This window comes from Sorex araneus, chromosome X (assembly GCF_027595985.1).
Source record: "Sorex araneus isolate mSorAra2 chromosome X, mSorAra2.pri, whole genome shotgun sequence".
Taxonomy (NCBI): Eukaryota; Metazoa; Chordata; class Mammalia; order Eulipotyphla; family Soricidae; genus Sorex; species Sorex araneus.
Genome location: NC_073313.1, coordinates 259,901,564 through 259,929,415, shown reverse-complemented (window position 1 = coordinate 259,929,415; position 27,852 = coordinate 259,901,564). Strand labels below are relative to the sequence as shown.

Sequence of the window (27,852 nt, the reverse complement as noted above, 5' to 3'; positions counted from 1 at the left end):
GGCAGACATCTAATATGTACAGATCTTGGCTGGCTCTTCCTCAGCTGCCAAAGGTCCTTTATGACAATGTGCTTTGCTGTTGATCAAGGTGTGCTTTTTATGTTTTCCTAAGAGGAGACATTTTGGGGGAAAAAAAAAGAAGCAGAAGGGCAGTTTGGCATTCAGAATTGGGTTTATACCAGGTCAGTTCTGTGCTCAAAACCAGGAATATCTCAGGGGTATTCCACATAAGACGATACCCCCTGAGGCATAATGTTTGGGTCTGCTGGGGTAAGGTTGGGGCCAGGGGGAGGATTGTGAAGGGATAATTAAGGTAGAATTCACCCATCCTAAGAACTCCAGCTCCTCTGATAGTAATTTTAAATACTTGAATGAGGGTTATAAGCATCACATTATTTTTTTTCCCAAAAGCTAAAAATTAAACAAACAAATTTAAAAACCCTCAAGGGTAAGTGAGTAGACTCAGTTAGAATTGGGAAGGCCTTCTTTTTCATCACAAACTCCAATAGAATAAAACTTCTGTCTACAAAAGATTTTTTTCCTTGCTATTGCTTCCTCTCCTTGCATTTTCTTTGTCAGCTCTTCAAAAAGTTAGATGATTTAGGTTTGCTTCACTCTGCCTTTCAAAGAAAAGATAGTCCAGGACATTCAAGCTAGCTACACACAAGAATTAACTTGAGTTAGATTTGGGGTGCTCCTATCTAGTTCTAATAAAAGAGACTTTGATTTCTCTGAAAGATAATTTACTTTTCCTTAAATCTATGCTGCTCTACAGGTTTCTATGTCTTATAGAAACCCTGCTTTTTGTATGGCCTCATTGAAAAGACAGTGTACTTAGAAATTTTAGTAAGACTATATGGTCATCACATTTTGTTTTATTCTGAATGCTTTCTGTAAATCTCCTCAAAACACTAACGGTATAAATGGAAATAAGTAGTATAAAGAAAGTTTTGCCTCTGTAGGGTCATAATATAATCGTGATTAGAACTCACATTTTGTGAGTGTTCTAATTGACTGCTTCTGACTTTTAGGAAGAAACCAAAATCCATCTCTTTCAATAATTTTCTTTCCATGATTTGTTATCCCCCACTTAATTGTCAGGATTTATGTCTGCATTGATTTAAAAATGAAATATTTTAATGGCCTGGAACAACTGGGACAGGAAGTCATACTGGCTTTCTTGTATAGGGGTCACTATAATCCATAGTAATAGTAGAGATTTTGAAAGAAAGAAGTCATACATAGCAAACAAAGAAGAAAACAATTCTGGAACTATATGTGTCTACTAGATTTCACTGCAAGAAATTGGTCAGTAACATTATTTTCAGCCTATTCATTATCATGATGGGAATAACCACATCACATACAGCTTAAAATAGGATAATATGAGGTAATTCAGTGTAGAAGCAAAAGGTCGGGAAATGGCAAGAATGAGAACTAGAGATGACAAGAATGTTTATATGTGAGTAGTGTGTATGTGTGTTGAACATACACATACATACAAACATATACATAAAAACATACAACAGATTTTCTTTTTTATTTTAGCTTCTGTATTTCTTATTATCAGTCGTAAATCATAGGCAGTAAAGATTCTCTTTGGCATAAAAGCGCCTAATTGATGACCCAAGAAGCCAGTATTTGTGAGACAAAGGTCTATAGTGATTGTAACAGTAAGAATAAACCAGACTGAGATCAAGAGAATTCTTTCAGAATGACTTAATATGAATAGTGAGAAAACAAATAATACGCTTTACCCTACTTTCTTTTGTGGGTTGCGGTACATTGTAGATGAGCAGGGTTGCCAGAATAAATACAGATGTCCAACTGAATTTGAATTTCAGATGAGAAAAAAAGAAAACAACTTTTGTGTAAAAATGTGCAATATTTGATAATGTTGCATATGTCTATTAATTTATTGTTGTTCATATGAAATTTAATGGAGATTTCTGTATTTGAATTTACCAAAACAGCTTAATAGCTAAGTAAAAATGTTAATGAGAGAGACACACACACACTATGAGATAGAGAAGAAAGAGAAAGAGATGATAAAATCTAGAACTCATTTGAGAGAATTAATTCGAAATAGGAGAAAAAAAAACCTTTCCCCCTCCCCACTGAAGCAGAAGGAAAGATTCAATAAAATACATCCAACTTGGGGAATAGGAATCCATAATGATTCACTCCTAATTATTTTTCTTTTTAAAATCAAACTTAGGAGGAAAGAATTCATAATTGAAGATGTAGTCATTAAACTAGGGAAGAAGAGCATGGAGAAGTGTCCTGGGGATGGTAGTGTAGAAGACCATAAACTGAAGATCTTTGTGCAATGTAAGTAGCGCTGTCATCCTGTCGTTCATCGATTTGCTCAAGTGAGCACCAGTAACGTCTCCATTGTGAGACTTTTTATTGTTTTTGGCATATCGAATTTGCCATGGGTAGCTTGCCAGGCTATTAAGAGGAATAGTCATACCTCTCAAGAGTAATGCAGAGGAAATAAATACAATTGTCAGGCAAAGAAAATTGTCAAGCTATCTAATCCCTAAATATGGAAAAGAAATTGGTGATATTAGAAAGAGGAGAAAAGATTGAATGAGAAGAAAGGGGCAAAGCTTCTTTATTTCAAATATATCTCTGTTTCTTTATCATTTTTCATGTGCTTTTTGCCTTAGGCACTATGAAAAGATGCTAGCAGGAGCTTAAGATTGAGTTAGTCCCAGCCAAAAGAATGCCTAAACCCTATTTGTTCTAGCAGAACTCCCAGAACTGATGGTTCTTGACTCTTATTAACTCCTTATGAATCATTTACGTAGACTAGGTTGTAGAATCCTTTTACCGGGTAATCCTGGTGAGGATATACATGCACATGGTTCTGGGATCAGAAATAAGGACAACTGTAGTGTCATAGATTAATCACTTGCATCATTTGTCATCCCGTTGGTCTTCGATTTGCTCGAGCGGGCACCAGTAACATCTCCAATCGTTCCCATTTCATGCTAGTGTCGCCCAATGGTATCTGCTCGCTCCAGGAACAGGAAGAGCCTGAAACCATTTGTTTAGGGTTTTGACAAAGAAGTCTGACCATCTTGTTGGTGGGTGGCCACGCGGTCTTTTGACATCCCATGGAATCCATTCGCTAACAGCTCTAGTCCAGAGGTTGTCTCTAAATCGCATTACGTGTCCAGTCCATCTGATTTTTGACACCTTGGCCAATGAGACAACGTCCTTGATTCTTGACTGTGGATGGAGGTCCAAACTCCGGATTCCTTCTCTCGCTTGAGTGAACTGTGATATTCCAAGCATAGCTCTTTCGATTTCTCATGATTCGATTCCTATGATGTGAGGAATCAAATTCTAGGACTAATATACATATTAAATCTGTTGTCTATCTCTCCAGAGTTTGGGAGATGCTGGAAAGGCATAATAATAATATTTGAAAAGTTAAGAAGAGCCCCGAATAAATTCAATACTTTTCCATAAAGTTTAGCTTCCTTATTTACTCTCTTAAGTCTTCTTTTTCATTCAGCCCAACTTCATATAAAACTCAAGGGTTACGAAGTGGATTTTGAGGTACTCTTGTGATTCTTTTCTATTTGAAGTTGGAACTGTGCTCAGGCATTTTGGTTGACACACATCTGCTTAATGTAGACTAGCAAAAATTATACTAAAGCCACAACAGTAACACTGATTTTACAAGTGATGATGGCATGATCAACTTTGATAATTCAATTTAACAAGCATCTATTGAATGCTTACTATGTAAAACTCACTTGATTTTGAAATTAGATAATGGGATTGCTATGTACCCAGGTGCTCTCAGAAAATATTTTTGAATCCGTTGACTCATATTGGAGTCACAATAAACGATATAAAATATTGTAGGAAAAGTACAAGTTAAGAAGTAAAGAACTAGGTACTTTGATTTCCAAGTCAAATGAACCAGACATGTGCTGGAACAAGGGAACCATTTTAAAAGCGTCCGTTGACTATATCAGAAAGTTGCAGCGAGAACAGCAACGTGCAAAAGAACTGGAAAACCGGCAGAAGAAGAAGCTGGAGCACGCCAACCGGCATGTGTTGCTCGGAATCCAGGAATTTGAAATGCAGGCGCGAGCACGTGGCCTTTCCCTCATTCCCTCCACTGGTCACTGTTCTCCGGATCTGGTGAATCGATTCATCAATCAAGAACCGGCCCCGGAGAACTGCACCCCAAGACCTTCAGCACCCTGCAGACCTGACTTTTACCGCCACACTGGATCTCAACAACGGCACCGTCTCCTTCCACAGCAGCCAGGTCTACAGTGTCCCGCCCAAAATGGGATCCAAACTGGAAGACATCTTCATGGACAAAACCCTTTCCTCTGTAGGAGTAACGGGTCCACGTCTGTCGTCTGTGTCTCCGAGAGCCTCCAAAAGGAGCAGCCGCAGGAGCAGGATGAGCACGGAAGACACAGAGCACACTTGCTAGCAAGCCCTCCTGCACCGTCAGAAATGCTTCCTTTCTTGACTAGTCACTGTCACTGTCACTGCCATCCCCTTGTTTATTGATTTGCTTGAGCAGGGACCAGTAAAGAGACTTGTTGTTACTATTTTTGACATAGCAAATTCACCAGGAGTAGCTTACCAGGCTCTGCCGTGTGGGTGAAATATCCTTGGTAGCTTGCCAAGCTCTCCGAGAGGGACAGAGGAATTGAACTGGGGTCCGCCACACGCAAGGCAAATGCCCTACTCGCTGTGCAAACACCCTACTCGCTCCAGCCCTGGATTTATTAATTTACCTGAAGGGTTTCTTTCCTTAATAATTTTCCTTTAATACAATTTTTTATGCTTTATCAATATCCCAATATATATTTTATTTTTAGAATTTTGTGAAACAAGACCTGTGTACTCTATTTTACAGCTACATATGCCTCCTAAAAGTTGTACAGAGTGTACAGTATCTGTGAACTGAATTCACCCTGGACTTTAGCTTTCTGAGCAAGAGGATTTTTGCATCAGAGCACTTTCTGTCCGTTTTTATTAAAGGGAAACTTGGTTTGAGATTTTTATGCCTGTAACTTCCTTGAAAATTAAATGTAAAATTTAATTGAAAGAATGGAAGGTGGCAGAGAGGGAGAGAGAGAGAGAAAGAGAGAGGGGAAATAGATGAAAGAGAAAGAGAGGGAGAAGAAAAGAAATTCTTGCAATTTTATCCTTTCCTAATTTATAAATGTATTCACTCATTGGTAAAGATAGAGTACCTAGCATCATTTAGTCTTTGTACTACAAACTATTTAAAGAAATACTATATTCATTCAGAGAAAAAATATACTACACTTTCTTTGAGGATAGTCTGGTTAGAGAATGTAAAATTATCCCTTGCTTAGGTACAATTGATATGGAAAGGAGACAGACTGAGGTTCATAAATGTAGGATCTACCCTGGCTTTTTTTCCAAAAACAATAACAACGATGGTCCTCATTCCCCAATCCTGAAAGATCCCCCAATACGCCGATGGGCTACACTTTGAATGGAGACCTCACTGGCACCTGCTCAAGCAAATCGATGAACAACGGGTGACAGTGATACAGTGACAGTGGATGTCGTTGAATAAACAGTTACCATGACGATTTAACTTTGATTTTACTTTTTGTATTGCATAAAAGTAAAATGTCATACAAATTTTAGTGGCAGGAACTCATATAAGCTTGTGTGTTTGCTCCTTTTTTGTCCATCTGTCATCAGCAGGATGCTGAACGTAGTTCTTGGATAGGCTATGATAGTTATCAATGAACACTATAGAGAGCAGGCAAAATGAAAAGCCATATAATGACTCATGTATTTCTCTCTATGAATGAAAGTTGCAGCTTCTTCTCATGTGTTGGAAATACAGAAATTCACAAGGTCACACCTCATGGGGTAGTGAAAAGGAGGCTTCCTCTATGAGTGCCATATGATCTAATTCCAAAATATGGAAAAGAAACTGGCAATATGAGAAAGAGAAAAGACCAAAAAGGAAAAAAGGGACAGAGGGAATATGGAATGGCAATCAGTGACTGTCCTACTCAATTTATTAAAAATGGATAAAAATATTGCTGTTCTCACTTAGCCATCTTCATGATGGGATACAAAAGATTTTAATCATTACATCCACCACTTACCAGCATCAGTTAAATCCCGGGTATTGTGCTTACAACACTGAGTGGCTATTGTTGTCGTTTCCTTTATATAGGCGAGAAAAGTTGCAGGAGTTATCTAGACTATTCAGTGTCAGACATGCTAATGCACAGTTATACAAACGATTTATGTTCTGTTCTAATAGACATCATAAATACATCCAATCTTCTCACTCAGGCCTAAGTGCTTGACAAATATGTGTTAATTAACACTCATTGAATGTAAAGTCAATGATTTAAATGCTTCCTGTACAACACCAAATAATACAAAAGGGGTAACGAGTTGGCATGTAGAACTTGAGCCCATCCTTTGCCTATGGTTCCAGCTCCAGGTTGTGTGCTCTTTTGCTCCCTCAGGGAATTCACACCTGACACTGTGCTGAGACAACCACTGGCTGTGCCTCTCCCTCAAAAGGATAGGAACAAAATACCTAGTTACCAAATAAGGAATAAGCAACTTTGTCAGTTGCCCTAATTCTGCTACTTGTCCTTTCTTTTATAGATATGCTAAAAATTATTTGGGGGGGAAATCATAGATTTGAAGAAGAATTTACTTTTAATTTAATCTTTGCTTTTCTAGGAATAAAGTGTCTATGACTCATTTTCTTCTTCCTTCCTTCCTTCCTTCCTTCCTTCCTTCCTTCCTTCCTTCCTTCCTTCCTTCCTTCCTTCCTTCCTTCCTTCCTTCCTTCCTTCCTTCCTTCCTTCCCATCCTTCCTCTCCTTCCTTTCCTTTCCTTCCTTTTCTTTTCTCCCCCTTTCTTTCCTTCTTTTCCTTTTTATAGTTTTTGGGGGCAGTGCACTTTTGCTGAGTGTTTACTCCTGTACTTGACCTCAAGGATCACTTCTGGTGTGCTCAGGGGACCATTTGGGTGCTCGGGAATCTACCCAGGTATGCTGCATGCAATGAAAGATCTTTCATGTCCCTATTTTCTTTTATGAGGAGACTGAATTAGATTGGTAACTTATCCACACCATGCTAATGCAATGACTTTTTAAATTTTTTTCCTATCCATTAAGAAAAATATTAGAAGACAGAAGTCCCTCTCAGCTTTCTGAAAGGATATCAGGAACAAAAACAAGGAAACGAATTCTAAGAAACACATAAGGCTATACTGAACTCCCAGGAGGTAAAGGTTTTTAGTAGGCATGTTTTATTTCTGTTAGGTTTGAGGGCCACTCTTGCATTTAGAATAATTATACTAATGAAAGCAAAAGGCACTTAACTTTTCCTTGTGTGTAGTAGGTAGGTTTCGATGCTTAACAGCTTCTCAGCCTGTTGCAGCTTATTCTATCATCATTTTTTTTAAATTTGGTTTCAGAATTGATACGGTGCAATGAATTGAAATCAAGTGAGAAGTGAAGTCAGAAAGACTTCAAATAGAAAGTTAAAAAACTCCAGCCATTCCTCCCTTATTTCCGAGTCTTTTGTTCCTTAAAGAGTTCTTAAATGTCCTTTTGAACTCAGGATACTTAAGTGGTGACTGAAATTGCCTTCTTTTCATGCGCCTACAATATTAAAATACCACATTTCTGAAATGAAGTGCTATACCAATGGTATGAAAAGTAGGCTATTTTGTCAAATCAAATAGCAATTTTCTCTCCAGACAATAAGCTTACCACACCAATTTTTCTCAAGTGACAATAAACATACCAAAGAATGATTTCCTTCTCAAAAATTTAAAGTTAACTGCATTTGCTAAAGAATAGGTTATATGATATGAAAAATGCATGCTGCATGTAAGGTTATAATTATTTTAGTTTATCATAACATTATGTAGAAAAGATAGATGCTATTATATAATTCATCTCCAATGACCGACTAAGTCTTCCAACCTACAGACTCAAAGACTATATACTGACTTGCAAGAGTAAGTAAAAATTTGGGGACAGGGTGCTAAGGGTACCCAGCTGTGTTCAGGGTTTACTCCTGGCCCTGCACTTAGTGATTACTCCTGGCAGGGTTTGGGAGCCATATATCATGCTAAAAATTGAACATGGGATAGTAGCATATAAGCTAAGTGCCTTATCCTCTGTACTATTTTTCTAGCCCCAAAGTTAATTCTTTTAAGTGTCCACTAAATTAATAGCATAGATTTTATACAAGGATTAGATATATCTTTTTTAAATAATTTTATTTTATTGAATCACCGTGTGGAAAATTACAATGCTTTCAGGCTTAAGTCTCAGTTATACAATGCTGAAACAACCATCCTTTCACCAGTGCCCATATCCCACCACCAAAAAAACAAAACAAAACAGTACACCTCCCATCCCTCCCCCCCCCACACCCTCCACCCACCTTGTAACTGATAAATTTCACTTTACTTTCTATTTACTTTGGTTACATTCAATATTTCAACACAAACCTCACTATTATTGTTAGGAGTACCCCACTAGAGTCAGACCTGTTGTGAAGAGATATAAGGTCACACAGCCACAGTAGCGGCAGCGTGGTTTTGGATTTCTGTACTTTAACAACTAAGTCCAGGGAGATTTCTTCCAGATATTGGATCATTGCAAGCTTGTAAACCCCATCTGTGGTTGTCATAATATGGTGGTCACCACGCCCTTCACCCCCGGCAAGGAAGAGGTGAGAGAGAGAGAGAAATACCTTTCCCCTCCTGGGCGGGCACGGGGCCGCGGCTTAGTTCTCAGTCTGGAGACATTCTGGGAGGAGCTGCCCATGATGAAAAATTTAGCTGGCGTCTGGAGTCACACCCGTGCAGCTGCGGAGAGGACGCACACACATGCAGTCCCCGGGATCACATATTGGCGGCCCAAGAAGTAGATATATCTTAATATAATTTTCAGGCTCTAATCTATTCAACTTCAGATATACTAAACAGATTTTCTTATTAAACAATAGTAAATATTATTTCCATACATTTTTCTATTTTATATGACACTATTATTTAAAAAATGTATTAAATCACAGTGAGATACACAGTTACCAGGTTGTTCATGATTGTGTTTCAGTTTTATAATGTTCCAATACCCATCCCTTCAACCAGTGCACATTTCCTATCATCAATTCCCCTAGTTTTTCTCCCTCCTCCCTCTATCTGTCTTTGTGGCTCTATGGCAGACACTTGTCTCTGTCTCTGTCTCTATTCTCTCTTTCTCTTTTTGGGCCTTACAGTTTGCAATACAGAAACTGAATGGTCTTCATGTATATGCCTTTACCTACTTTCAAGGCAGTTATTGTGTAGAGTGATCATTTCTGTTATTGTCATACTGGTCCCTTCCCTATCCTAACTGCCTTTTACCCCCCACACACTTGTGACAAGCTCCTAGCCATTAACCAGTCCTCTCTCTTGGCCCCTGTTTTACTGACATTTAATATTAGTATCATCATCATCATCATCATCCTGTTGATCGTAGATTTTCTTGAGTGGTCTCAGTAACAGCTCCATTCGTCCTAACCCTGAGATTTTAGAAGCCTCTCTTTACTTGTCCTTCCCAATGGTGCCACATTGGAGGCTTTTTCAAGATCAGGGGAATGTGACCCATCATTGTTACTTGTTTTTGCATATGAATGCACCATGAGGAGTTTGTCAGGCTCTCCCATGAGGGCAGAAAACTCTTGGTAGCTTACCAGGTTCTCTGAGAGGGAGAACTAGGCTATAAGATGTTGTACTTCCAGAAGCTTGGTTTTATAGTCTCTGGATGTTGGCCATTGATGGGATTACACAGCACTGGGGGTCAGTTTCTGGGTGTGACTGCCTAGCTACAGGAGAATGGGGGATCTGGGTGGAAGAGACCCAGTCCCAATACGAGTAGGCTTGGAGATATCAGCCCCGGGTCCCACACATCTGGGTTCCTCTGCCGGTTCCTTCATACATGAGGCTCTTTTGAACATGTGGCGTGCAGAGCTCCCATGGCCAAAGACTTTCGGCGTCCAACCACAGCCATGATATTAGTCTCATACTGTTTTTTTTCCATATTCCACAAATGAGTGTAGGCATTCTATATCTGTTTCTCTCCTTTTGATTCATTTCACTTAGCATGACACTCTCCATGTCCACCCATTTATAAGCATTTTTTATGATTTCATTTTTCCTGACAGTTGTAGCATAGTATTCCATTTTGTAGATGTACCACAGCTTCTTTATCCAGTTGTCTGTTCTTAGGCACTGGATTGTTTCCAGGTTCTGGTTATTCAAAATAGTGCTGCAGTGAACATAGAAATGCAGATGTTTCTGCTGTGTGTTTTGGGCCCCCAGGGTATACTCCTAGAAGTGGTATTAATGGGTTAAATGGGATCTCAATTTCTAGTGTTTTGAGGAATGTCCGTATATTTTTCCAAAAAGGCTAGGCCAGTCAGCATTCCCACCAGCAATGAATGAGAGCCTCCTTCTCCTTTTGGATTACTTATTTATTGTCTTTAATAACACTGAATAAATAGTATTGTCTCAATTCTCATTTTTAAAATTTTATTTTTTTATGAATTACCATGAGGTAGAGCATTACAAAATTGTTCATGATTGTGTTTCAGTCATACAATGTTCCAACACCCATCTGCCCACCAGCGTAATTTTCTAGCACCAGTGTCTGCAGTTTTCCTCTCACCCCTTCAAGCCACCCTTTGCCTCCTCAGCTGCTTCGTTGGCAGGCACCTCTCTCTTCTCTGCCTCTCTCTCTGTCTCTGTCTCTCTTTCCTTTTCTCTCTTTCATTTTAGACACCACAGTTTGGTATACAGATGTTGAAAGGTTACCATGCATATCCCTTACTGACTTTCAATACTAAGTTCTTGGATAGAGTGATCATTTCCAACTAGCTCAATTCCCATTTTATAGGGGAGAAAGCTGAAACTCAGTGTCCAAAGCTCAGTTATAATAGCAAGTTCAAGTTCATCGTCTGCAGCCTCCAAACACATTCTAACTCTCTCATACAATCGCTCTAAACTGATCATTGTATTAGCTCTTCTCTCCAAAAAATAAAGACAAAGAAAGGATACTTCTATTATGACTCTGTTATTGTGACTAAGGTAAATGCATAATTCAATTAATAAATGCCGAATGCCAATATGCTCCAGCCTTATTAACCCAGGTATGGAGATAAACAAAAATTCCATCTCCTAGGTTTCAGTTGAAATTGTCAGAGTAGAGAGAAAGTGGATAAAATAAAAGAAATTAAGTTATATGTATGATCCATCCAGTATACATCAGTAAGAAAAAAATAAAGTGGAATAGGAAAGAAGAAAACATTGGCAGGCTTGATGTTTTAATTGTGTCCAACAGGGATTATCTGTCAAGAACATGGAATTTGGGGGCTGGAGTTATAGCACAGCGGGTAGGGCTTTTGCCTTGCAAGTAGCCAACCCGGATTCAATTCCCAGCATCCCATATGGTTCTCTGAGCACCGCTAGGGGTATTTCCTGAGGGCAAAGCCAGGAGTAAACCCTGTACGTCACCAGGTAGGACCCCCCACCAAAAAAAAAAGCAAAAAAATTATGTATGGAATTTTAACAACTGATGCAGGAAAGATGAAAATGCTGTTAAACTTCTGTGTAGAGGATCACCAGGAACAAAAATCATATCTGGTTCTATCATAACTCTCCAAAATTCTGAAGTCATTTATACCCAATGTGGAGATGAGAAGTTGTGAGTATGAACTATGCTGTAGTTCCACGGGAGCTTAGCAGTTTCTGGGGAGCGATAAAGGTTTGGATCAGTCCAGATGGTGGAATTGGTAGATGAAGGGCAAGCAGTCAGTAATGGGGAACACCAAGCTCAAAAAATGCTCTGAGACCGAAGGATAGCATTTGCTTTGCACACTGCCAACGCAGTTTCTATTCCCAACATCCCCTATAGGCTCCTGAGCACCGCCAGGAGCAATTCTTAAGTGCAAACCCATAAGCATCTCTGGGTGTGACACAAAACCACCCCCTCAAACAAAAGAAAAATAAGAAAATACCCTGAAGATAACGATGCCTTTCTTCTTATGTTGGGAGAGAGATCCAGAACATGGCTATAATATTTTTCCTTCTCTGAGCACTTAGTTTTCTTTGATTTCTGGCTTCTGTTGTATATTCCTTTTAATTCCCATGTATTCGGGAAAGAAAAATATGGTATGACAAATGATAAGTGGGGAAAAAAGATATGAGAAATGGTAAGAGGAGAGGAGAGGAAAGGGGAGTAAAATTAAAATTACATATTGGATTTCCAATTAAAATTAATTTCTTATTTCTCTTTTCCACCTCCTACTCCTAATAATTTTACTCACTTTGCTCATTTTGAAAGTCACTTCTTAATTATGTCTAATATGGGCTGCTCACCCTTTTTTCAAGTAAATTGAATTATATTTTAGAATTTTAAGCAAAGGCTATGTTTGTAGACATAAACAATTGATTCCACTGATGGTTAGTAAGTTAAGTCTTTCAGTGATCAAGGGCAAAACTATTTTAGACCTGCGTTAACCTGTTTTGTTGAGTCACTCCTTTACACTGAATTATTGTAGCTAGGTTGATTTTTTTGGTTAGGTCCAGTATGGACACATCAATTCATATGGTAAAAAAAGAGTTTCAAAATGTTTGCATTTCTGGATAATCTTGGGAGAGAAGTCCACCCACTTCTTGCCTATTCACTTGCCTTTCCACGATTTATCAGGCCAGATTGCCTTCAGTGAACCTGTCCCACAGAATCCCCCATCTGCATTGCCTTTACACTTTTAAAACTGTGAAGATGAATACCTGATGAAGACCTGATTTTAAAGTTTTACAGATGGTGCCTCCTTTTGGTTGGCGTTACTTTAAAAGAAACTTTATGTTTTATCTGCAAGAAAGGAAAAAAATCAAACAGTCTTCACCTCACAGATTTCCTAAGCCTGTCCAACATTTTTAATACGCGCTGCCATCCAAATAAATAAAATACCGTTATTTGTGCCAGGAGGGTTTAATTCTGAACTTAAATTATGTATGCAATAGGAAATGACATTTTGAAAACTTAGAATTTGTGGAAGTTTAGAAATGCACAGGTGTAGAGAACATCTAAAAGTCTACTTGGAAAGGTGATTAACAGTCTTCAATTCATAGTCTTAATGTTTAACTCCATTTTGCAGCAGCCTCAGTGGATGCTTATCCAGTTCATCCTGCAACACGAAGAGCATGTCTTTCAGAATATGCATAAGGCACATGCTGTGTCTGGTTGAAGAATAAAGGGAGAAGAATTAATTAGAAAGAAATACAATACCCTCTACTGTCTCCGTAGAGGTGAATAATTTTCAAACCATGTTTGAAACTTTATGTTCAAGCCACCCAATCTCTCCATCACTACCTTAAGCATTTTGCCATACCGTAGGTTTAATAAAGTGTGGGGTTATAATTGGATAGTGTCTAAGTTTATAGATTTTAGTGCACAAAGTTGGCTGTTCAGGGATATAGACGATAAGAGAGATTATTTGTCATCCATGAAGCAATGCTCTCTGTTGGGATGCACAATACTTAGTAGTAAAAGCATTCAAATCCTATGAAAATAGTATCTCTAGGTTTATATTCACTGATATTATTTAAAATAACTTCAGGGGGCTGGAGCAGTAGCATAGTGGGTAGGGCATTTGACTTGCAAGCAGCTGACCTAGGTTCAATTCCCAGCATCCCATATGGTCCCCTGAGCACCACCAGGAGTAATTCCTGAGTGCAAAGCCAGGAGTAAGCCCTGAGCATCTCCGGGTGTGACGCAAAAAGAAAAAAAAAACATAAAATAACTTCAGTATTATTCAAGTCCCTCTAATTTTTTCCTAATTTGACTTTAAATTTCATTTATCATGTTTTTTTTCAATTTTCTACTGTACAGTAAAGACCCTAGCCATCCCTTCCTTATTTATTTTTAGTAACTGAACTGATTGCTGTAGTTTCATAAAGTATAAACAAGACAGGAGAAAGTGTCCAGTTCCAATAAACCTGCTAGAAAGGAAGTGCTATACCTTCTATTTCAGTTCAGTTCCTTCGTTTTGTTCAAGCTCTTGTCTATGTCATCTCTGTCATCTCAGAAGTCATCTTAGAAGTCCTGCACTTAGTGTTACATTATATCTTCTGAGTCTTCGTTTCTGTGACATCTTGAGCTTTCCTGTGTCTGTTAATTTTCCTTCTGTCATCTTAACCAGCAAGAAAGCAAACACATCCTTTAATTTCATGTTAAATCTCTACCGAGTCCCACTCTGCACTGTTCTTTACATACTGAGTGAGACTGGGTAGAGATTTAAACTCTTAGGAGTTATTTCTTTTTGATGTTCACTAATTCTACTCCAATAACTTTTCTGTTGACTTTTCCACTTAAAAATGCACCATCATATTGTCACCAATAACATCAATCTAAAAGGTATCCTTTCATTGTACTCTTAAGTACTCAAAATACAATCTCAAACACATTAAAATGCATTTGTTGTTCTTTAAAACAATTTCTTGCTTTGTCTCTCTGGACAACCAAATTTCTGATTTTCATTTACATCTCTGATAACTCCTTGTACATTGCCATTGTTGTCTCCATCTCTAGTACTCTTCTTCAAAGGTGGGAATTCCAATTTAACTTTAATCTCTTTTAGTTTTGCCCTCTCTCTAGGTAATGTCTTTTCCATCATCTTTGAAATCTAACAGTTTATGTCTTAAGCATTTCAAAAGAGACTCAAACATCTTCAAAATAAAATCTGTCACTTTTCAATGCAAACTTAATTTTTACCCAGGGATATCCACCTAATTATACCATCTATTAGAATTCTTGTTAATATGAAAGCTGTTTAACTTTGATGTTTACCTATACACCAATCATTATTAACCATCTTTATCTTCTTTCTATCTTTTATATTTTCTTTTCTCTTTTGTTTTTTCCTTCCTTCCTTCCTTCCTCCCTCCCTCCCTCCCTCCCTCCCTCCCTCCCTCCCTCCCTCCCTCCCTTCCTTCCTTCCTTCCTTCCTTCCTTCCTTCCTTCCTTCCTTCCTTCCTTCCTTCCTTCCTTCCTTCCTTCCTTCCTTCCTTCCTTCCTTCCTTCCTCCCTTCCTTCCTTCTCTTTCTTTTGTTTTTTTGAGCCACATCCAGTCATGCTTGCAGTTTAATCCTGGCATTGCACTCAGGGATCACTCCTGGTGGTGCATGCAGTGCTAGTGATCTGGTCAGCCAGGGGCAAATCAAGTCCTAATAACTTGTACTCTCTCTATGGCCCAATTGACTTTCTTTCCATCTTTATTATGTTTTCACAAACTTAACATAAAGGCCTAAATCAACAAGGTCTCTTCTAACTAGGTTCCTCTGAGTCCATTCACATCCTGCATTTTTTCCTTTTTATCTTCCAAATAGCCAAAGTTTCTAAAAACACAAGTTGTCTTTGTAGCATATCTCTTCTGATATCTACCAATGATTTCTCTTTGCTCTTTGAATAGCTCTTTAAATTGTATAACTGAAATTGGTCTCTCAGCACTGTAGGTTTCATTCTCCACCTTAGTCTCTGTAGTATAGCTAGTGTTCCACCTTTTGATTCTTCAACTACCTTGTGTTCCTTTATATTGTGGGTCTTTCATGGGCATCTGCCTCGTCCTATTGGAGTAGCATTTGACCTGCCCCTTCATCTGGAGAACTCATTTTGTACTTCTCAATTTATGGGTCATTTTCTTAGAACAATGTTTCCACTAATATGGTATTTCTCATTATTAGCCTTTCAACAATACAACGTGTATTTATTTCGTGTATCATTGTTTAGGACTCTATTACCAGAAAGATGATATGCTCCACGAGTGAGAATTCCATATGCCTTATTTGCAATTCACATTAGTTATTTACTAGATATGGAGGGATATTTTAAAATATCTTTTATAAGTGCTTCTAGCTTAGTTTGTTATAAACAAAAAAATACACAGAAAACTTAGGGGAACCACAAGTTAAAAAATCATGTAAGTGGAAGAACCAACTGTTAGTACAGGGTAACTGTGGGAATGGAACACGGTAGGAGAGAGGTATGGTTGGGGAAAGGTCGAGAAACATTGATTCAGACAATTGATCCAAAATTATATTATTCAATGCTAAGTATTCATTTAGGGAATGATTTGTACTATAGCAATTAGAGCAATTGCCTTGCACATGGCTGACCCAGGCTTAATCCTTGGCACCCCCTTATGATCCCCCTTGCACTGCCAGGAATACTGAGTGTGGGCCTAAAAGAAACAAAAACATAAACATTCATTTAGGGGGAACCATATGAACTGCTTACAATTTCTAATCAATTACAACAATAAAACAGAGATGTCATCTAATAGATAAATGCATGTTAATTCCATGAGTCTTAAAATAGACCAGATAAATATTTGCATTCTTGATTTCTGATGTTTATTAATTTCCTCAAAGTAGTTGGCCTTTACAAAATGCTATTAATTCATGTAGTATAATGCTAGCAATTTTGAGGAAAATATACAATCCTTGTATTATAGCCATTGCCAACAAGTATGCCTGTGCCAGAATTAATCTCTTTGACATAGCACGTTCTGAAAGTAATTGGTTTATCTCTTGCACAGTACATGCTTGTACAGAATTCTTCTGTTAATATAACACATGGACTCCTATTTTTCATTAAGCACTTTGAATGCAGCCAGATGCCATGGTGATGAGGGAATAACAAATTTCTCCAATATATTTAAAGAAATCAAAAATAGCACAGCTACTATTTATTCTTTGGCACTTTTACTATTTATAAGAATGCACTACAGAAATATCCTTTTATTCAATTTTCACATTTTAACTCCTATAGAATTTAGCAGGAGCTAGAGTGAGTGTTAATGAGAACAGGCTTTGGCAGCATTTTTTCAAACATACAGTCCCTAAGAACCTCTACTTCTTTGTCATCAGAAACAAAGAACGATTTTGATGTGCTAAAAATTTAGCAGAAACATGTGTACCACCTATTTTTAACAAGAACATGTTTCCATTGGAGAAATTGTATTTTTTGGGGGAGACATCTAGAAATGACATCTAGAAATGACATCTAGAAATATGTTTCATTTAGGGTTGTGAGACAAATAATTGGCTTTTAAATAAATGTTTACATTTATGTGATAAGTATATTATCTAAAAATAGCTTATAAAATAAGCATTTTTCTATTTTATTAAAAGGCAAGGGTGGGACTGGAGAGATAAGACAGGGTCCAAAGCATTTGTCTTGCTTGCAGCTAATTCAGGTTCAATCTCAGGCAACACATAGAGTCCCCCAAACATACTATATTAAGTCCTGAGCCCCAACCAGGTGTGATACTTCCTGCTTCCCAAAATATTTGGGAAAATTAATAAGCATCAGAAATCAAGAATACAAATATTTGTCTGGTACGGACTTGGAATCATGTTTCTGGATCTATAAATGAGAGATCAAGGTGGATATAGCTTTTATAACCAATGTGCTGAATATTAATATATATCAAAACTTTGTTTCACTAAGTGCATATTATTGTTCTAAAAAAGAAAATATAGTAATGATTAGGAAGGAAGGAAGGAAGGAAGGAAGGAAGAAAGGAAGGAAGGAAGGAAAGAAGGAAAGAAGGAAGGAGGGCAGAAGGGCAAGAAGGAAAGAAGAAGGTTGAAAAGAAGAAAGGAGGGGAGGCAAAGGGAATAAAGGGAGAAAGGAAAGAAGGGAGGAAGGAATGATGGTGGGAAGGAAGGATAGAGAAAGAAAACAATGCACAAATAGCAGAAAAAAATATTTTTAGATGAAAATTGGGCTGGAGCAATAGCACAGCAGTAGGGCATTCACCTTTCACGTGGCCGACCCATGTTCGATTCCTCTGCCCCTCTCGGAGAGCCTGGCAAGCTACCGTGGCGTATTGGATATGCCAAAAACAGTAACAGTAAGTCTCACAATGAGAGACATTACTGGTGCCCGCTCGACCAAATCGATGAGCAATGGGATGATAGTGACAGTGACAGATGAAAATTATTATGCTTAGTAGAGGGGAAGGTTGGAAGAAAAGGTTGGACAATGTCAATCTTAGCATGGATGGAATGACATTTTAGTGTGGATTCAGAAAAGCTATTGTACATGTAGAGCTGTCAAACTGTACTTTCTAAGTTTACATAGTATTATAAACCAATAATAAATCAATATGATTATAATGGATGCTTCATTTTTCTTTTTTTGCCTTTTCAGTCTCACCCAGCGATACTCAGGGGTTATTCCTGGCTCTGCACTCAAGAATTATTCCTGGTGTTTCTCGAAATGCTGAGAATCAAACCCAGGTCAGCCGCATGCAAGGCAAATGCCCTCCCTGCTGTGCTATTGCCCCAGCTCCTGGATGCTTCATTATTATAACTAACAAAAGGCAGAAAGAAGTAAATCAGTAATGGGAGGAAGGAAAATAACAAGAACAAAGATAAAGGAGAAAGGAAAACAAATCTAATGTTACTTAAAATCAATAAAAATACACACAGGCAGTGCAGGCGCACATGTTGGGAAGTTTCTCTTTCATTTAGCTGACCAGGGAAGAGAGGTGTAACACTGAGTTCCTAGCACACTAAGGATGAGACAGGGCAGCAGCAGCACCCTCCCAGGCTGCAGAAATGGAGATGGGTGTTTCCTTCCATCACCTCGATTAAATTTTTTTTTTCATTTTGCTGGAGGATGTTAGGTGAAAGCATTGGGCCTGAAGTTACAGTTTGATATGAATCTGGGGAAAATTTTGACTCTATTACTTGCTACTACTGCTCAGGTTTGATTCTCAGATAACGGCTCTACCTTTGCTTATGACAGGCCTTCTTGTATTTGGTTCACAGGGTAATTTTTGTCAACTCTTGATGGGACTGGAGAAGCTGCCCGAAGTAAAACAATGATACCAGCCTCTTGGGACCACTGACCAACTACTGTCTATATGGCAGTTAGTAAGTCACATCATGTTCTTGATTCTTTCTATTGTTTCGTATATATCTGTATCTGGCTTCTGGGAAGTGGACATAGACATATACACTCTGTCCTTCATCTTAGAGAGAGGATTCTTTTGGCATTTAAACAGGCAAGTGTAGAGTTATAATCATGTTAAGAACTAATAATTTAATATAGTCCCATTTGTTTATTTCTGTTTCTACTTGATTGCTTAGTTCCATGTCATCTTTGAAGATACCTTTGGCTTCAATATCGTGGAGTGTATTTCTGACATTGTCTTCAATGTACCTTACAGATTGTGGTCTGATGTTGAGGTCTTTAATCCATTTTGATCTGACTTTTGTGCATGGTGTTAGGTCATTGTCTAAGCCCATTTTTTTGCATGTGGTTGTCCAGTTATGCCAGCACCATTTGTTGAAGAGGCTTTCCTTGCTCCACTTCACATTTCTTGCTCCCTTATCAAAGATTAGATGATCATATATTTAGGGTTGAATGTAGGGATATTCCACCCTGTTCCATTGATCGGCAGCTCTGCTTTTGTTCCAGTACCATGCTGTTTTAATTGTTACCGCTTTGTAGTAAAGTTGGAAGTTGGGGAGGGTGATGCCTCCCACCGTCCTTTTTCCCAAGAATTGCTTTAGCTATTCGTGGTCATTTATTGCTCCATTATGAATTTCAGGAGTGTATGATCAATTTCTTTGAAGAATTTCATGGGTATCCTTATAGGGATCGCATTGAATCTGTATAGTGTTTTGGGGAGTATTGCCATTTTGACAATGTTAAGTCTTCCTATCCATGAGCAGGGAATATTTTATGTGTCATCTTTTATTTTCTTGAGTAGCGTTTTGTATTTTTCCTTGTAGAGATCCTTTACTTCCTTAGTTTGGCTGATTCCTAGGTACTTCTTAGGAATCTTACCAGAAGATTCCTAGGTATCTTCTGGGGCACAATTGTAAAAAGATACAGTAACCAGAATACAAAGGCAATCTACAGAATGGGAAAGGATATTTACCCAATACCCATCTGATAAAGGGTTGATATCAAGGGTATACAAGGCACTGGTCGACCTCTACAAAAAGAAAACACCCAACCCCATAAAAAAATAGGGCAAAGAAATTAACAGAGACTTTCCCAAAGAAGAAATACGAATGGCTAAAAGGCACATGAAAAAATGCTCCTTATCACTAATCAGGGAAATGCAGATCAAAACAACTATGAGATATCACCTCACACCACAGATATGGCTCACATCCAAAAGAACAAAAACAACTGCTGTTGGCCAGGATGTGGGGAGAAAGGAACCCTCCTACACTGCTGGTGGGAATGCCGACTGGTTCAGCCCTTTTGGAAAACAATATGGTTGCTTCTCAAAAAATTAGAAATAGAGCTCCCATTTGACCCAGTAATACCACTTTTGGGAATATATCCCGGAGATGCAAAAAAGTATAGTCAAAATGACATCTGAACCTGTATGTTCATTGCAGCACTGTTTACAATAGCCAGAATCTGGAAAAAAACCGAATGCCCAAGAACAGATGACTGGTTAAAGAAACTTTGGTACATTTACCCAATGGAATACTATGCAGCTGTCAGAAATGATGAAGTCATGAACTTTGCATATAAGTGAATCAACATGGAAAGTATCATGCTAAGTGAAATGAGTCAGAAAGAAAGAGACAGACACAGAAAAATCGCACTCATTTGTGGAATATAATATAGAATAGTAGCAATAGTACCAGGAGGCCTGCTCCACAGGTTGGAAGCTGACTTCACATGCTGGGGGAGAGGGCATATCAGACAGAGAAGGGAACACCAACAAAAGTGCAGTGGAGGATCCACTCAGGATAGGAGAGGCGGGTTGAAAGCAGACTATAGATTGAATAGGATAGCTACCCATTATCTCCATTAAAACCATAACACCCAAAAGGAGAGAGAACACTAAGGAATTCCCTGTAAGGGGGGGTGGCAGCGGGTGGGTGGATAGTATGGGGGGGAGGGAGGGACCCATCAATGGAGGAGAATGGGCACTGGTGGAGGGATGGGTACTCAAGTATTGTATGACTGTAACACAGGCATGAAACTCTGTAACTGCACCCTCACAGTGACCCATTAATAAAAAAATAAAAATTTTAATAAAAAAAGAACTAATAATTTGATAGCATTGACCTGGAAGACTCAGCAGAGAAAGAGCTGATTATAAATTTACAGAGAATGTACTAAACCACTTGAACATACTACTCTCAGGAGATATTATATTTATTTTCAAAATTCACTCTATGACTATGTATGTTTATTAAACATAGGAATTACCTAAGTGAGGCACTGAATATAAATGAAAATGCCCTTGCCTAACCACATTTTTTTGATTTCATGAGGTCATGAAATCTGCCTGTAAATGGATGGACTTGGAAAGTATCATGCTGAGTGAAATGAGTCAAAAGGAGAGGGACACACATAAAATGACTGCATTTATTTGTGGGATAAAAAAATGTATGAAATTAATATCCAAGGCCAGAAAAAATGGAACAGGAAGACTGGTCAATGGTTGGAAATTACCACAAAGATATGGGGGGGGCATGGAGGACAGTTCAGATAAAGGAGGGTCCATTATGACAACATTAGTTGGAAGTGATCACTCTGGACAAGAACTGAGTGTTGAAAGTAGGTTATGGGATATATGTGATGGCCTTTCAGCGTCTGTATTGCAAACCCAAATGCCTTAAATGAGAAAGAAAGAGATAGAGAGAGAAGAGAGGTGCCTGCCATGGCAACCAGCTGGGGTGGGGCGTGGTTTGGGGTGGGGGGAAAAGAAGCTGGGGACATTGGAGCTAGGAAATTCTACTGGTGGAGGAATGTGTGTTGGGACATGAATTGGGTATGACTGAAACCCCATCATGAACAGCTTTGTAATGCTCTATCTCATGGTGACTCAATAAAATTCAAAAAAATATTTTAAAAAAGAATTAAATGTAAGTCAATACATTTTGACAAATTTCAGCATATGAGTTTGAGTGAGGGTGACAGGCACAAAATGCAGTTCTTCACATCGCCCAAAGGTGCCCAGTGAGTGTCACTGGCTTGTACTCTTAAATTCTAAGATCAGTGAAACAGATCCCCGACATGATGGGTTTTGGAGATACATATGTAATCTTTGGTCATGAGGCAAAACACTTATGATGGAAATAACACCCTTAACTCAAGAGATTGGACTTTACTCTTTCTGTCTGCTCTCCACTATGTTAGCAAAGACTACAAAATAGCCTCTGTGAACCAGAAATGGTTCACACCAGAATCTGACCGGGCTATCACTCTGCTCTTTTACTTCCAATCAACTAGAATTTAATCCCTCCCATCTGTATTAACCATCGGAGCAATACAAAAAGATAGACACATTTCCTCAATTTCCTACATGTTTATTTTGCAATTATTTTATCAATATCTACTAGGCTTTTGTGATGCTAGATGCTTGTCTAGGCAGAGTGGAAAAAGCAAACCGGATTGACAAATATTTTTGTCCTGAAATTCTGATGATGATTATAGTAGAAAGGCAGCCGCAAAAAAATAAAAGTAGATAATGATTCATGTTGGAAGGATAGACACATACTCTCAAATAGATGACAATCACATAACTTCTGTTAGCAAAGCAGGCAGAATATACAGATGTCCGATTACTCTATGATGTTGCATCTGAAATCAAACATTGGTTCAAACAAATGGATCCTCAGTTTTCTCATGTATAAAATGAGAATAAATTTAATAGATGTACTTCAAAAGGTTGTTTGAAAGATTAAATGTGATGCCTGTAAAACGTTAATCAGTAGATTTTCAGGTCTGCAGCAAATGCCAATAGTAGTCATAGTAACAGTAGTAGCAGTAGTAATAGTAGAAGTAGTAGCAGCAGTATTATAGATCTTAGCAGTATTGGCTTTTGATATAGAAAAGAATTTTTTTAAATACTATAAAAACAATGGTAGTACTGCACTATAGCATTGTCTTCCTGTTGTTTATCGATTTGTTCAAATAGCACCAGTAACATCTCCATTGTGAGACTTGTTGTGACTGTTTTTGGCATATCGAATACACCATGGGTAGCTTGCCAGGCTCTGCCATGTGGGCAGGATACTTTGGTAGCTTACTGGGCTCTCTGAGAGGGATAAAGGAATCAAACCCTGGTTGGCTGCATGCAAGGCAAACACCCTACCTGTTGCGCTATCCCATGTAAATTATACTATCAATTTTCTTCTTTCTAAAATTTTATCAATGATCTCAACAAAGAAAATGGTTTGCCGTATTATAGAGAGTTTTTCCTGTTTTTCTCTATGTATTCAATGGGTTCTGGTCTGGTCCTGAGGTCTTTAATCCAGTTTGAATTATCTTTTGTGGGAGAAGCTAGACATGATTTGAATGTCTTTTTTTCTCTTCCTTCCTTCCTTCCTTCCTTCCTTCCTTCCTTCCTTCCTTCCTTCCTTCCTTCCTTCCTTCCTTCCTTCCTTCCTTCCTTCCTTCCTTCCTTCCTTCCTTCCTTCCTTCCTTCCTTCCTTCCTTCCTTCCTTCCTTCTTGTTTGCTTTCTTGCTTGCTTTCTTGCTTGCTTTCTTCTTTCTTTCTATCTCTCTCTCTCTTTCTGCACATATCTATTCATGTTTCACAGCACCATCTGCTGAATAGATTTTTTTCCACTGGATGCACTCAACTCCTTTGTCATCAATCAACTGTCCATAAAGTTTGAGAGCTTATTTCTGGAGTCTCAAATATGTTCCTTTGGTGTGATAGTCTACCTTTATTCTAGTACCATGAAATTTTTCATGCTATTGACTTTTTTTTGTATGCCCAGTGGTGCTCAGAATTTATTGTTGAATCTGTGCTCGGGGATCACTAATGGTGAGTAAGTGGGAATATACATGGCATACACATGGGATCAAGTATCAAACTCAGTTCAAGGCAAGCAACTTATCCACTGTACTATCTCATTGGCTCTAATTGCTCTAGCTTTATGATCTAACTTAAATTCAGGAAAAACAACACATCCCATATTTTTTCCTTTGGAATTACTTTAGCTATCAAGGAGTTTTATGATTTCAACTAAATTTTAGTAGTTTGTTGGTTGGATGAGATATTATTTATTGAGAAATCATCCCACACCAGTGATAACGGCATGTATTAAATAGACTGTAAACAACCAGTGTTGGAAGGGATAGGGTCAAAAGCAATTTCTATCTCCAGTTTGACAAGATGTCATCTTAGTTAATCCTGTGTAGAAAACACTATGATCGTGTCCCCCAAAATTGAAAATAAAACTCCCATAAAATCCAGTGATACCAGTTCTTGATATCTATCCTTGAACACAAAAATGCTAATTCAAAAAGATAAATACATGCCTAAGTTCATTATAATTTACAGTACAATAATTAGACTAAGGAAACAACCCAGATATATAGGCAAATGGATAAAGAAACCATGGCATATATGTACAATGAAATATATGCCTTTGTGAAAATTTGAAAGCACAGAGTTTGCTTCAAAATGCATAGAATTGGAGGATATTATTGTGAGAAAAATGAGTGAGAGATAGAAAGACAGATACAAAATGATTTTACTCCTCTGTGGATTATAGAGATAGCAGAGCAAAATAGCATTAAACAATGACAAACCCTTGGCCATAGCTGACAAACCCATTTACAAACCAGTCAGACCAGGGGTGTATGTAAATAAAGATGGGAATAGAGATAACATAATAAAAATAATGGATAATCATTTAATTTTCATGGTCGTAGGTTGCTATAAGAAAGTACCATAAACTTTCATGATGGAAGGTTGCTATAAGTAAATACCATAAACTTTAATACTATTTCAATTATTTCATTTTCATAAATAAAGTAAATGGTTATATTTTAACAGTTATACCCAATATAACTTATTCTCTCAATACATTATATATGTATTATATGCAAAAATATGTGTTATAGATAGATAAATATCAGAACTATATTTGTCACATAAATAGAATTCATGTGTCACCAAAAGTCTTTAGATCCAGTCTTGGTCAGTTCAGTCAAGAGCTTCAGAGATTGTTTGCCTTGAGTCTAGTTTTATTCTGTTCTATGGGCCAACTAATCCTCAGGTTGGAAGCCAAAGTGTCACATCAGTGCCAGCTCACATATCTGAGTTCAAACAAATTTAGTGATAAATAGGTGATGGCTTCCAAGAGACTTCTGTAGCACTGTAGCACGGTTGTTCCGTTGTTCATCGATTTGCTCGTGCAGGCACTAGTAATGTCTCCTTTGTGAGACTTATTGTTACTGTTTTTAGCATATCAAATATGCCACGGGTAGCTTGCCAGGCTCTGCCGTGAAGGCAGGATACTCTCAGTAGCTTGCCAGGCTCTCTGAGAGGGGCAGAGGAATCAAACTCGGGTCAGACGCATGCAAGGAAAACGTCTTACCCACTGTGCTATCAATCCAGCCCAACAGACTTCTAAGAAGCGGAAATTATTTTCTTTCTGGAAGATACCAACAGACACTTTCCCTCCTTTTCTTTGACAATTGAGTCCCCTGTTTCTTTCTGACCTGCCTTTCGATAAGATAAATGACTTATTCCCAGTGGCTTGAGTCCTGCCTATCTCCGCTCACCAAGCAAAATGTAGTGGGATAATAATGCTTGCTGAAAAATACTCACGGAAAAAATTTTGTCTTGTAAAAAAATTCTTAAATCACATGAGTATTCAATACAGAAAGGGAAACTTCAGAAGAAGTTTGTAAATAATTACAAATTGTTTCTTAATCTCCCGTTAGACTTTCCTGTATCAGATTTTAAGTCTACTGGAACTCAAATCTACTATTCTTTTAATGCAAAGCAAATGTGTCTTTAAGGAGAGTACATTCACCACATGAGCAGGGTTTATGTTGATATAAAGTTTAGAGATTCACAGGGGTAAGGGAGTTATCTGTTCTTTTGCTTCTTAGGTGTCTTCTAAGAGGAACGACTTCAGGCAAGGATGGAAGAGCTGCCCTCTGGGAGTTCCCATTGTGAAGCTGAATATTTGGTGAGGGGTCAGAATAGAGTACAAAATCTAGACTATAGGAAAGAGTTGTACCGGTACTGTCAGTAAGTTAAAAGCATGACTCAGAATGGTAAATTAAGTCACAAGAGGGTGTCCTATAAGCCCTCAGGGAGAGCTTCCAAGTATATGAAGATTCAATACCTTATTAAAGGTATTATCCTCTGATCCAGATTTGCCAAAATCTGACACCTTGGAGTACTATTATCTTGCGTGAAGACACAGAACATCAAGATCATTCTTTTCTTACCATGTTTCTCAAATGAATTTTATTCAACTTAAGCACATTTTGATTTGACCTACTAATCCTCAAACCTGCAAGTTTAAATGGGCTTGCTATGTTTTAATGCATATTTAGTAGATGTCTAATCATATTTTAGCAAATACCATAATGTAACAGCAGTAGAATCATTCTTAATGCCACTTAAAATCATCTTCAATCGGTGGCACACCTGCCTCGTCCTTTGGGAAACATTGCTTTATTCTCATAACCTCTTTGAAAATCCCCCCTTTCTTAATTTCTTTGGCTTCTGATCTGATCTTTCTTCTGGGTTTCGTTTTTGTCTCTCTTTCTTCCCGTCACCCCCATCCCCTCCCAGAAGTAGCATATTTACAGGGTTTACTAAATCTCTGCATTGAATGCCCTTATTCAAACCTCTCAAGGACACATAACGGAACTTCAAGTTTTAATTTTAAATATTCCAAAGTCTCTCCTACTTACCTGTGTGGACAACTTCTGAGAAAGTGGTCTTTATTCTTTTCTCAAGACTCATAATTAAAAATTGGGTGTCTCCTCCTTTCGTCCCCAGCTCAAAGTCTACATTTTCCCCCAGGAAGCGAGAGGACAGATTCTCCATGGCGGTTTGGTCCAGGCGTCTTCATGACATTTTCCTTTTACATATTGAGAAGTGACAGTGTCTCCTTATGTGCTCCTTGAGTGAAATCTCTTGACACCTGCATTTTTGATGAATTGCATATTAGATTTCTCCCCTTCCATTTGCATGTTTTTGGCAAAGAGCTAGTGCTGAAGGTTGTGTCTTAGCAGGTGTCTGGGGCTCTCTGTTCATAAAACAGACAACTTCAAATGGCAAAAGTAAGCAAAGGGAACAAGGCCCATATAACTAATTGTTTAAACCAAATTATTTTTGCCCTTTCAGCCACCAAAGCATCACAGTATAAAATTATACAGTGACATCATTTAAAAAATGTTGATGTTTTCCAAACCTGTTCATTGATAGTTTTGCTTTTTTACACCAAAAATTAAAAGCAATGTTTGAGTTCCACAGGAAAAACATGTGTTTCTCAGGTGAAGTCTTTGAATTTTGCTTTCACTAGCATGAAGCTAGAGAGTATTTATAAAAATAAATCAGAGTCAGGTGGACAAATGCTGGTGATCTCATTTATCGGTGGTTTATTTAAAAAAAACACAAGACAAGATTAGGAACAGTAGTGAATTATAACAAACCCTTAGATATTGACTGAACAATTTAACTTACTAAGATTGAGGTGGGGGGTAAGAGATGATGGATTAGAAGGAAAAGGATAGTGCTAGAGATTTTATGGCACCTTGGTGGGCAGAGGTACAATAAATTCTGTTGTAAAAAGAAAAACATTTTCTTACAAATTACAACCAAGAGAAACTTCTTTATTTTTTAATTTATGCTAGTTTCCAAATTGCATCAGGATGCACATCATGACACATCAATGTACAAACAATTTCTTTGTTACAGGGTCTTTATTGAGCCCCCTGGAAAAGCACTCTCTTCTTTTTTTATTGTCATTAAGTATGGCTAG

The 27,852-nt window shown here is 38.0% G+C and overlaps 1 pseudogene; it reads left to right on the top strand.

Moving 5' to 3' along the window:
• Nucleotides 1–2,045: 2,045 nt before the first annotated feature.
• Nucleotides 2,046–4,468, top strand: LOC101542052 (microphthalmia-associated transcription factor-like; annotated as a pseudogene).
• Nucleotides 4,469–27,852: the final 23,384 nt, after the last annotated feature.